This window comes from Pinus tabuliformis, chromosome Q (assembly GCF_031772625.1).
Source record: "Pinus tabuliformis cultivar Carrire ecotype Pingquan chromosome Q, CPIR1, whole genome shotgun sequence".
In the NCBI taxonomy this organism is placed as follows: Eukaryota; Viridiplantae; Streptophyta; class Pinopsida; order Pinales; family Pinaceae; genus Pinus; species Pinus tabuliformis.
Window position 1 is genome coordinate 536,685,297 of NC_142296.1, and position 11,483 is coordinate 536,696,779.

Here is an 11,483-nt window from a genome sequence, read left to right on the forward strand (position 1 = left end):
ATGGAAAGTTAGTGGCATAGTCTAAGGGATTACAAAGGTGGAAAAGGTGGTGTGTGTTGATGGAGGAGGAGGGACACTAGGTTGGAGTGTTATTGGGGTTTGGTATCTTGGTTTTGAATTTTGGAAAAATTGAAGATGTAGAGTATTCAAATTATGAGCATCTTTCATTTTTACAATTTTCTCTTGCGATGAGTCATGTTTTCTCAACTCCACTGTAGTTTTTATGGACCTCTGTTGAGATCTCTTTAAAGGGTATATGATGTACTTTATTTAAAGATTCTACTCTGATGTGAGCTATGACACTGGTATTTATGCTTTTACTGTCTTTGGGACTGCTAAGGAGAAACTTTTGGACCTGTTGGCTGGTTTATGAAGTTTTAAGGTGATGCCTTTAACCTGTAGGGTGGGGTAATTTTAATGGGATTATTTAGTCTTTAGTTTCTTTGTTCCTGCCTTTTAAAATATGAGGAATTCAATCCTACTTTTATTAATAAAATTATGATTTTTGGAAATAAAATAACCTCTGTACTTAAACCTGAGTATATATACTCTGAGCATGAGAATATACTTTTAATATTATCTAGAAACAGTGGTTGCTGTCCCAGGGATGGTTGGAGGAATGCTCCTCAACTGCAAGTCCCTCAAAAAATTTCAGCACAGTGGTGGATGGATAAAATCTCTCTTAGAAGAAGTTGAGAATGAGAGGATGCACCTCATGACATTTATGGAGGTGGAAAAACCCAAGTGGTATGAGAAGGCCTTGGTCTTTACAGTGCAAGGAGTCTTCTTCAATGCATACTTCCTCATGTACATCCTAATTGACATTTAACTCTTTTGTCTTTATTAACCACTCATGTTCTCATTTATTCGAGAGAATTTACAAAGCATCTCACTTATCTTATTAATTCCTATTCTATGCACTTAAAAGCCTAAATATTACATTAATTCATCACTTAGGAATCCAACTTCCTTAAAATGCATGACCCCCTATGTCTACTTAATTACAATGATTTTCTCTTGGGTTGAATGCTCCTGCATCAGACTCCCAAAGTAGAAAATATTCATGATCTCCTGATCATGTGTCTTCTGATCTTTGTCTTCCTAGATCCCATACTTTGTTTTGTAACTGCTCAAATGCCTTGTACCTTTGTTGTTGCTGTATGTCTGTTGTCTTCTGCTCCATTTTCTTCTTCTTGTCAATCAGGTTCAAACTCTGATTGATCATGCTTCCTGCTGCTACCATTTTCCTCCATTTGTACTACTTCATCATCAGCTGCCACAATTCTTCAATTTCTTTTTCCAGCACATCTTTGGGCTAGTCCATACTCTGCCACTTACTTCTTCCTCTTTCTCTTTGCTTCAGGTTGTTGTTGTTGTCCACTAATTCTTCAAACTGCTGCTGGTTACTTCCACTTTGTAGTTGTTGGTTTACTTTTTCTTCTTCTTTTGCTCTTGTTCCAACTTTTTCTTTGCTTACTATGCTTACTGCCTCCCTATCATCCTTACCCTCTTTCATGATTATTTCTGTCTGCACTGAATCATGACTTTCCAACATTCTCTCTAGCAATTGAGCATCTCTGTTCCATGGATTGAATTCTTCCACAAAATCTTCTTCTTTCATCTTTATTTGGTTGCTCATCTATGCCAAATTTCCTCCAGCATCTGCAACTAAACTTGCACTCACAAAACACTTGTTAAAATAAAAAACATAAGGCTTTTGTGCCTTATCTTCCTTTGGCAACAATTCAATTTGTTGCTCTGTTTCTTTCTCCTCTGTCAGCACATCAGTATGCTGTTTTGAATTCTCAAAAGAACTCATGAGATTGTCAACTAGTCTCTCTTCCACATCATCTGCTCTAATGATGTCTTCTTGCTCTTGTCCATTGCAGTGAACTCCTTCTTTTGCAGTGTTAATTTGTTGAACTTTCATTACCATCTCCTTTTTCTTATGATTGTCATTCATGACAATGTTTTTGTTTTCCTTTTTCAGCAATCTCTCTTAAACATCTATTCTCTGTTTTTCCAACTCCCTTGTTTGAAAATCTAATTTTCTATATAACTCAATAATTTCAATTGGAGTAGATTTTGGAAATTTCACACAATTTTCCATACCTTCCTTTGTTATTGATAAATCATCAGATGTCCTTTTTCCCTTTGCTAAGTCTTTTGCATAGTCTTCTTCTTCCTTAACATCTTTCAGTAGATGTCCTTCTCTTTTTCTGATTGTCTCAACAGCTTCCACGGCTATTTCCACTGTGCCTATCATCATGGTGAATTGATGATCCTTTACTATGTTTTCAGCTAACATAGTCTCTTTTTCTTCAGTACATTTTGCCTTGTTGTCCCTCTGTAACTCTTCTCCCAGAGTTATCCTTGTCTCACCATCTGCATTAATATTCTCCTGCATTTGGTTTTCATCAATAACATTAATCAAACTCATTTGATTACCTTTCTGAGACAATATTCCTTCATTCTTCATCAGAATAAGATCCCGATTCCTCATCTCTATGACAGCTTCTTTAGACTCATCCATAGACTTTTTCTTCTGTATGCAATCAAATTATTCTTCTTCTGAGAAGTTTTCTTTGTCACCTTTCACTTCTAGATCTTCATCTACTCTGAAGATATCTTCAATAGGTTGCTTTTCTCCTGCAATACCTGCCATCATACACAAACTATCAGTTTTAAAAACATAAGACCCTGTGGTCTCACTAGATGCTTCAGCCATCATATCTCCTTGCTGTTCCAAGTTCTCTTTATGACTCAGAAATTCTTCAGTGGTCTCCTCTTCAATCTCTTCAAGCCCTTCACTTGGTTGCTTGATATCTTTCCCCAACTATATATGAGACCTATCTATCTCATCTTCTTCCAGAACAAAATTTAGATTCTTCTTGTCTTCTTTCTCCTTTATGACAATATCAGCAAATTGTCCTTCTTTACATGTTTCACCTGCAAACATACACAAATTGTCAGATTTAAAATCATCAGACCTTTTGGTCTCACTTGAAGTTTCAGTCTTCAAGTCTTCATCTTCAGTCAACATCTCCTCATGTTGTTTTGAACTATCCCAATAGTCCATGAGATCTTCACTTGATCTCCATTCTTTATCTTCAGTGTAGTCTTCACTTTCTCCCAGAATTTCTCCCTGTTCTGGTTCACAAATGTACTCTTCCATTTCCAACTCAACTTCCTTGAGTTTTTCCCTCAACCACTTTACTTGCTTTTGTTGTAGCCTTCTCTGCATCTCATGCCATTCCACTGGCTTCTTCCTCAAGACCCAACCTAGTCTCTGGCTTTCCTCAAGTATCCTCCTTAATGCATCGAGTTTTTCTTTTAACTCTGCAATCTCTTTGTCAATTTCCTCTTGACTCATCCTCTTGCCATCTGCTTTGGCATTCTTCTTCTCATATCCTCTGCTGTGGCTTCTCTCTGAACCTCTGCTATGACTATCAATAGTCATCTTCTTCTCCTCTTTCTTCATGAGCTCCTCACTCATTTGCAATAAGCCTCTGCAATAGCTAGTTCTCCTCGCTGCAATCTTACCTCACTAAGCTCTCCTCACTCAATCTTTTGGTAAGCACGGTCCTCTGTCTGGAACCTCCTCTTGAGCAACACCTTTGCTCCTTCTAGGCTTCTACAATCTCTCACTCTCTCTTGAGAACACTTTAGTTGTCCTCTCTATCCAATCTCTTGTTGGATTCTTCAGGTTCACTGCCACTTTTCTTCAGAGTATTTTCCTTACTCTGTCTTCAAGAACACATCTGGTTCTCCTCTCACAGCTTCTCTTGCTGTCACCTGTGCATTAGTATAAAAACACACATTCTCAATTTAAAACAGAACATATTACCTCACTTTCAAGATCTCAGCATGATCTTGTTTCACCATTCCACCTGTACTTTGAATGGATTTCCTCTGTCTCTTGCATCTGCAAGTTTTGCTACACATCCCCTCTATATGCCTTCCTTCTGTCAGATTAGAATCTGATCCTTCATTTTCTGCATAAACACCTTAACACATACTCTGATTTTAATTCTTTCACATAGAAATGTTCACACAGAGCTTCTTTAATCTGCTCTGATACCAAAATGACGTATTGTTACCCCCGCTTATGCCCACAATATGCATTAAAATGCATAAACACGTCTGTCCCAGTTATTTAACTCACAAAGTAGTCAAATCCTCTCACCTTAAATGGTTAAGGCCCTCTTTTACAGTTCCTTTATATCAGAACTCAATCACCCCACTTAAACCTCCTATCGGGACTATTTACCTCCTCATAACCTTCATTATCCCTTTAAGCCGCATATATATAACCTTTCCCTTTAATGCATTGGTTACATATGTTTTATCGCATGAAATACTCTATCGGCGCTCTTTTCCTTTACAAACCATTTACAAAGGAAAAACATACACAAACACACCTTTTTCCACCTCTGTACGGCTTCTGCACATTTCCCGAGGCTACCTCTATCGCAATCGGGCATCGCTCCCTTCGTGGGTCATACATACATGCCTCATCACCCCTCTGACTCCGATATGCGACTATCAGAATCGTTAATATATGTTTTAGAATTAAAAAGGCTCCGCAACACATCTATCGCCAACACATGGAAATACATTGAAATCCTGCTCCGAACACATATAGTGGATCTCAAATTCTATGCACCCGCACCTATAACATATCGTCGGTTCCACTCTTTAGTCGCTCCACAGTGCTACTCCTCCGACCTCTGATCGACCTAATCTCCAATCGCCGATCGGCTTTATCGCTATCAGCATATCGCTATGTCATATCCACCATTGCACTACCCCTTGACTACTCCAATATGCGATTAGCGATTAGATCTAGACTGTCGATCTGAATCTCGATCCGACGGCTCACGATCTATTGCATCATCGCAATCACAATCACCCCACGGCCGGTTCCGTTAACAACTAGGGCCTTCCGCCGATGCGATAAATATTTATGGACTTGATAAGGATATAGGGTTCCATCTATAAAAAATCAAGTTCAGATTTCAAATCCGACTATGTTTTGCACTCGTTTTTAGTGTAAGACGAGGTTTTCGCTTACGAGCCAAAATTACATAAATAACTCTGCTGATGCGATATTCCGCTTGCCCCTCAGTGACATCATTTGGACCATTGATCTTCCAAATCCAACAGCTGCTGAGCGCTGACACTTTATTCCTTCGCTCCTCCTTTTCACTTAGTTTTTATGCTAAGTCTTCAGCTCTTCTTCAAAGGTTTCAGCCTTTCTGTTGTTTTAATGCGTGATTCCTAGTGAGCTTGGCTTTAACCCCTCTAATGGATTCAACGACCCATTATGGTCCTCTGAATCGCTCTTCTCTTGCACAGTTCTTCATAACTCCATCTTCTGCTTCCATTGTATAGCTACCTCTGAGCTTTACTCTTCTGCGAAATCTCACTTCGCTATTTCACCCCAGAGCTTCCCTCTGTTCCTCAATTGGATTCAAGGATCCATTCATGATTCCTCTGAATCATTATGTTCCTCTGTGTCCTTTAGAATTATGTCTGCAACCTGTTACAGAGCCTACGAATTCACAAGTAATTCATTCATGAAATACTCTTCAAAACACTTACACAGTCAGGAATAAACATCTATATATAAATATAAACAGTCAATTACATATTCGAGACTTTGTATCTCGCACAGGCCTGTTCTTCAATATCGTGGCCTCCTCCTTCCACTCTGCCCGTAGGCTTACATTTATATCAGAAAGGTTCTTTGAACTAATTCTGGGTCGATTCCTAAATCTATTGAACTGACTCCTAGATGTCCTCTATTCTCTATGTCCACTTCTAATCTCCATTTAATTCCTAAGAGCTCTCTCTCATTCCTCGAATCATGGAACTGTTTTAAGAGTCCTAACTCTTTTGTCTTTATTAACCACTCATGTTCTCATTTATTCGAGAGCATTTACAAAACATCTCACTTATCTTATTAATTCCTATTCTATGCACTCAAAAGCCTAAATATTACATTAATTCATCACTTAGGAATCCAACTTCCTTAAAATGCATGACCCCCTATGTCTACTTAATTACAATGATTTTCTCTTGGGTTGAATGTTCTTGCATCACCTTTAAAGGTTTTCCTGTAGATTTAGATATCCCACTCGAGGACTTATTTTTGTTTCTGTTCTAGGACCGTTCTCATACAGACAAGGCATCTCCATTCTGTCCCTCCATATTTTCCCGTCTCACCTCCTACGACAACAAGGATGAGACTCTCTCATCAAACTTCAAGGTAGTTGTATTGCTACTTATTGCAACAATTAGACTATTCAACGAATTTGGTAGAGAAAATAGAAAACTAATGCACTTATCTTCTTCTAAAATTTTAATATCAAAAAATAAAAATTGGCTTACCACAATATTAAAGGCGTTCAGATGCTTTGTCACTGAGTCTCCATCCTTCATCCTCAGGTTATACAACTTTTTCCGTAGGAACAACTTGTTCACTAGAGACTTAGATTGGTACAAAGTCCCTAACTCATCCCACAAAGCCTTTGTCGTAGCATCCCCTGATACATTCAACAATACTAAATCTGAGCTACACAATTGTATTGTGCTCTTTCCTTTCTGATCCAACTTCACCCAATCTTCATTTGACATTGTCGTTTCTTTAGTACCTAGATCTATCGCGATCCACTGATCTTTATCCACCAGTAGATCCTCCATATTTAGTTTCCACAACTCAAAATTCCGACCATTAAATTTCTCGATATCTATATTTCCACTAATCGCCATCTTCTTTCATCGCAAGAATCGATCCCACAGATCTCCCATTGAACAAGGTCTACCACAGGCCTGAGCAAAACCCCTCAATAGCAAAAGCGTCCCCTTGAAGCTGAAACAACTCTAATACCAAATGCAGATTTTAACCCTGTATAGAAATTACGTGTAGACGAATTATAAAAACAAAATAAAAAACAAAAAATGACGAGAATATAAAACAAATACATAGAGATTTTCCCCTTGATAAAAAATCGAGACTACCAAATTGATTTTTCATTATGCTCCTTTCAATGTTACAATACATATATATACATGCCGAAGCATTCATAAACCCCAATCCATTAACCCTAGATTAGAGCATAATTGTATTTCCCTTGAATAGATCTACAAAATACCATGGGCAGAAAACCATCATGCAGAAAACCATGTGGAAAACCCATGCACAAAACCATAGGTAGGTCCACCCACCTAATATAGGGTCCAATTTTGTTTTCCCGGGGCACTGCCCCATATCTCGTGCAGAGGGGCTACCCCCGCCCCTGTGACCCCCCTTATGCGCTCGACACAAAGAACAGTGTGGAGGTTCCCGCCCCCACTGTGATCCCCCCGTGTCTGCGATTAGTCATGGAAAGAATATAACACACACCCAACAATAATGTCACCAAATGTGTAGCCTAGTTTCATTGTTGAACTATCGAATGCCTTGCTACAATAACAAAGGAAGCAATCACTGTTAATCTACTCAATAATTGTCACATAGTTATTCCAGCCAAACCTCAAGGTGTTTGTATTAATGCACTGAAGGTTAATCTTGGAAAAATACAACTAAGGTTACTTCAAGTTCATAGGACCCATCCCGAGTTCTAGGAGGACCTTTAAGTGTATATTCAATTGCTATTGTAGCCAAGCAATGTACAATTTCATTAGGAAGTATATTAGTGATAGTATAAAACACCCTACTTCATTTGGTGAGGTTGTGAGCCCGAAGTCACATATGGCCATGTGTCGTGGCTTATTCTGATAGCATATGCCTCATCCTTGGATGTGGTTGGATGCCTTGGTTCATAAGGTATGGATATTTATATTCTTCTTGGGCCAATGGATGGTAATGACAAGTAGATGCAACTAGTAGTAAGACTGTAAGTCTCTGTATTTGATATGTAATGTATTTTTCTGAATGTGGACTCGAAATTAAAAGTAGCCTGCTACAACCTGTATTTTATGTTGATACTCCATCCCCATAAGTATTCTAAGTGTCTCAGACAATAAGACAATTCCTCTAATGTGGTTAGCAAACCATTTTCAAATATAGGAGCCACTGTAGATTGGTTATATGTGATATGAGGTATGCTATCCAAAATTGATATCACATGAAGTTAGGCATATATTTACTTTGGAGAAGTATTGAACAAACTAAATTATGTACTTAGACTAGACTCTAAAGTGGTGTCCCTTTCCAGGGATAATGAGATATAACACATTCTCAGTTTCTTTGGAAGTATTAATTATTCATTTAAAGTTATGGATCAAGTTGTATCAATAAGAAACATTTGTCACATCAAGACAATGATCATTCATTCGTCATATTTCATTTAATTTTATTTCCTTTGGTGAATACTTGCATAAGGAAATTGAAACTCTTATGATACCTCCACCACATATAAAGCATATCTCCTAAAGAATGGTGTTTATTCTATTGTGGATAGTACCAACAAAATGCATTAAACGACTACAAATACAACAACGTAGAGTGGCCTTCCATTAAGGCATAAAATGGGGTTTCTCTAGGGTTAACAATCATATGGAATGAAATGACAAATTGTAGAGTACACTACCCTCCTAACAACCCTCTTGCATTGACTTAGTGCAATAACCATTAGTTAGAAACTCCATCAAATATCCAGTAACTCAATCAAAACTCAGACTCTAATTATAAGAGGGACATTTGAGAAATATTTACAAGGCATGAACTATAGGTTGGCACAATATTAGGCTAGGGATGATCAACCCTTAAAAGAAAAAAAATAGAGGTGTGTTACACATAGATTGAGTTGTGCCTCGAAGTTTACAAAGCCCAGATTGACATTGCTGAGACAATTGTTTGTCAAATACCACACTCAACAAGAATCCTACTCTCATACCATTATGATCTAAAATCTATAGTGGCTATTCTACTAGATATTTTGTCATAATAGATTTGATACAAATATATTGGAATCTATACTACGAGGGTTAATTTCCTTAGATTCAAAAGTTATTAATTACAATTTTTTGCTTATGCACATAATAGGTAAAATATGAAAAATAGAGAACAATAAATTATAATCACACACTAACCAAAATGAATAAAAATTATGCTATGGGAAACCCTTATAGGAGATAACCCAACTGGAAGGTGAGGGTACTTTTCTCTCTGTTTCTCTAGAATGGAAATAATGCAAGTACAAAGGAGAACACACTCTATGTGGAATTACCTGAGACATTTGGCTTGATAGGTTGCTACATATAATAAACCCCCTTTATTATGCTCTCCCACTCCCACTCCTAAGTTGTTCTTCTATACTATGGAACAAGATACAATCGAAATGAATGGTACCTTTTTTCGTCCTAGTGACACGATGATAACATGGTCTAATAACCAACTAGGGGTTAGGTTTGAATGCAACTTTTAACCAGATTTACAAAATTTACCCTTCTAGAGTATTCTTAAAAATCTTCATGTGGCTATTCCATTTTCCATGAGTAACGGGGCTTGACATGGCATCCTCTTGAATTATGGTGACCAATCATGATAGGTCAACTTCTTAGAGGCATAATTTTTGCATACAAACTCCCATTAATGATTTTCTTATATCATTGGAAATGTATTTGAGTGTAGAATAGAGTAACAAGGTCCAAACTTAAGCAAGAAAAATTTGCCCCCCCCCCCCCTCTAAAATTTTCATTTAATGTCTCAAAATGGTCTCAACAAGTTTCAAACCCCAATTCTTTAAATTGGGCATTGTTAACAAAACTGCTTTTGTAAGTCGTTTCCTCCAATTTTTCCACTCTAAAAGTATCAATATGGATGAAAAATAATATAATGATCCTATCCAAACAAATCACACACCATCCATGATGATTTTTTTTTGTTTTGTTGGAAAATCCTTACAAGAGAAAACCAAACAAGAAGGTGAGTTTTCTTTGCTCTTTTTTCTCTGTGATGGAACTAATGCAAGTACAAAGGAGAAGGCACACTCTATGGAGTTACTTGAGACGTGTGGCTTGTTAGGATGCTTCAAAACACTAAAACCATCTATTATGCTCTCTAAATACCACTCCCAATTGCTTTGCTCTACTGTGGAATAAGATACAATAACATGGAATGAAACCCTTTCTCCTCCTAGTGGCCTAGTTTTAACATAGCTAATAACCAACTAGGAGTTAGGGTTGACTCCTTGAACTGTTAACTGGAGTTACAACCTTGTCGACCCTTCTAGAGTTTTCTTCATAGTCGACATGTGGCTAGCCCCTTTTTCATGAGTAACAAGGGTTAACATGGTTTCCTCTCAAATGATGGTGGTCAAACTAGAAGGTCCACTTTTGAGAGGCATAACTTTTGTATACTAACTCTAATTGATGTCTTTCTTGCAACATTAGAAAGGTATATGAGTGTACAAAAATGCTAAGGGATCTAGAATAAGCAAGAGTTATTGGACTCTGGAAAACTTTATTTAATGCCTAAAAATGGCCTCAGAATGTTTCAAATCTCAATTATCCAAATGGGGACCCACCGATAAAATGAACTTACAAGCTGATTCCTCAAAATTTTCCACTTTGAAATCATTGAGATATATGACAAATAATATAATAATCTAATCTGAATCACAAGGAAGAAAACATTTGAATTTGTTCAGTCTTTGGGGATTCAATGATTGTCATTAAGACATCGATTGACAAATCCACTCTTGAGAAATGCAAATTGAAAATAATCATCACCATAATAAAGAAAGAAGCTACCTCTGTCACCAAAGTCTCTTTATTCCACATTAAGTGAAAATTTGAAGGAGGAGGTAGATAAATGGGATAAACGAGCAACTAAACTTAGCTCGAGCATCTTGGTTTAAAATGAAGGCCATGAATTTATGATCATCCCATAAAATCTTGCTTTAGTGGGTTTCAATGGCATTTTATTATTGGCATGAGTTAACTGTTATCAATGCATTGACAAGTCATTGGGATGGCTGACTTGAGGACACATATCATCTTCTATATATTGCGAACGATATCTTGGTTCGGGTAAATTTCATGCATTTATGTCGAGTGGTATATGCATGGCAGGATAATGACAAAGTTGAGGAATTGAATATGGTGTTTCTCAGGTTGGTTCAATTGTGCACAAGGACATTTGGCAAGTATTTTGGTTTGTGTTGGGCAATTTATTGGTCCTTATCTTCTCTAGGTTGTTCATATTCATTCAGTATCCCTATTTGAGAACAAGAAATTAGAATCTCTAAGTGTCCACTATTACATTGTATCATCATGTTTTGGTAACAAATTTTTGAGTTATTTATTTTCCTAAGTTAATCTCCCCTTGAAAGACTTCAAAGAGGCATAAGCGTATGATTTTCATATTTTTAGTGTCAGTTTCATTGTTCAACACATGAAAGACTACAAGAATTTAGTGGTGTAAGGGGGTGGGGTGGGGTTTATCCCTTTGAGAAAAATGTTTTCCTTGTGTA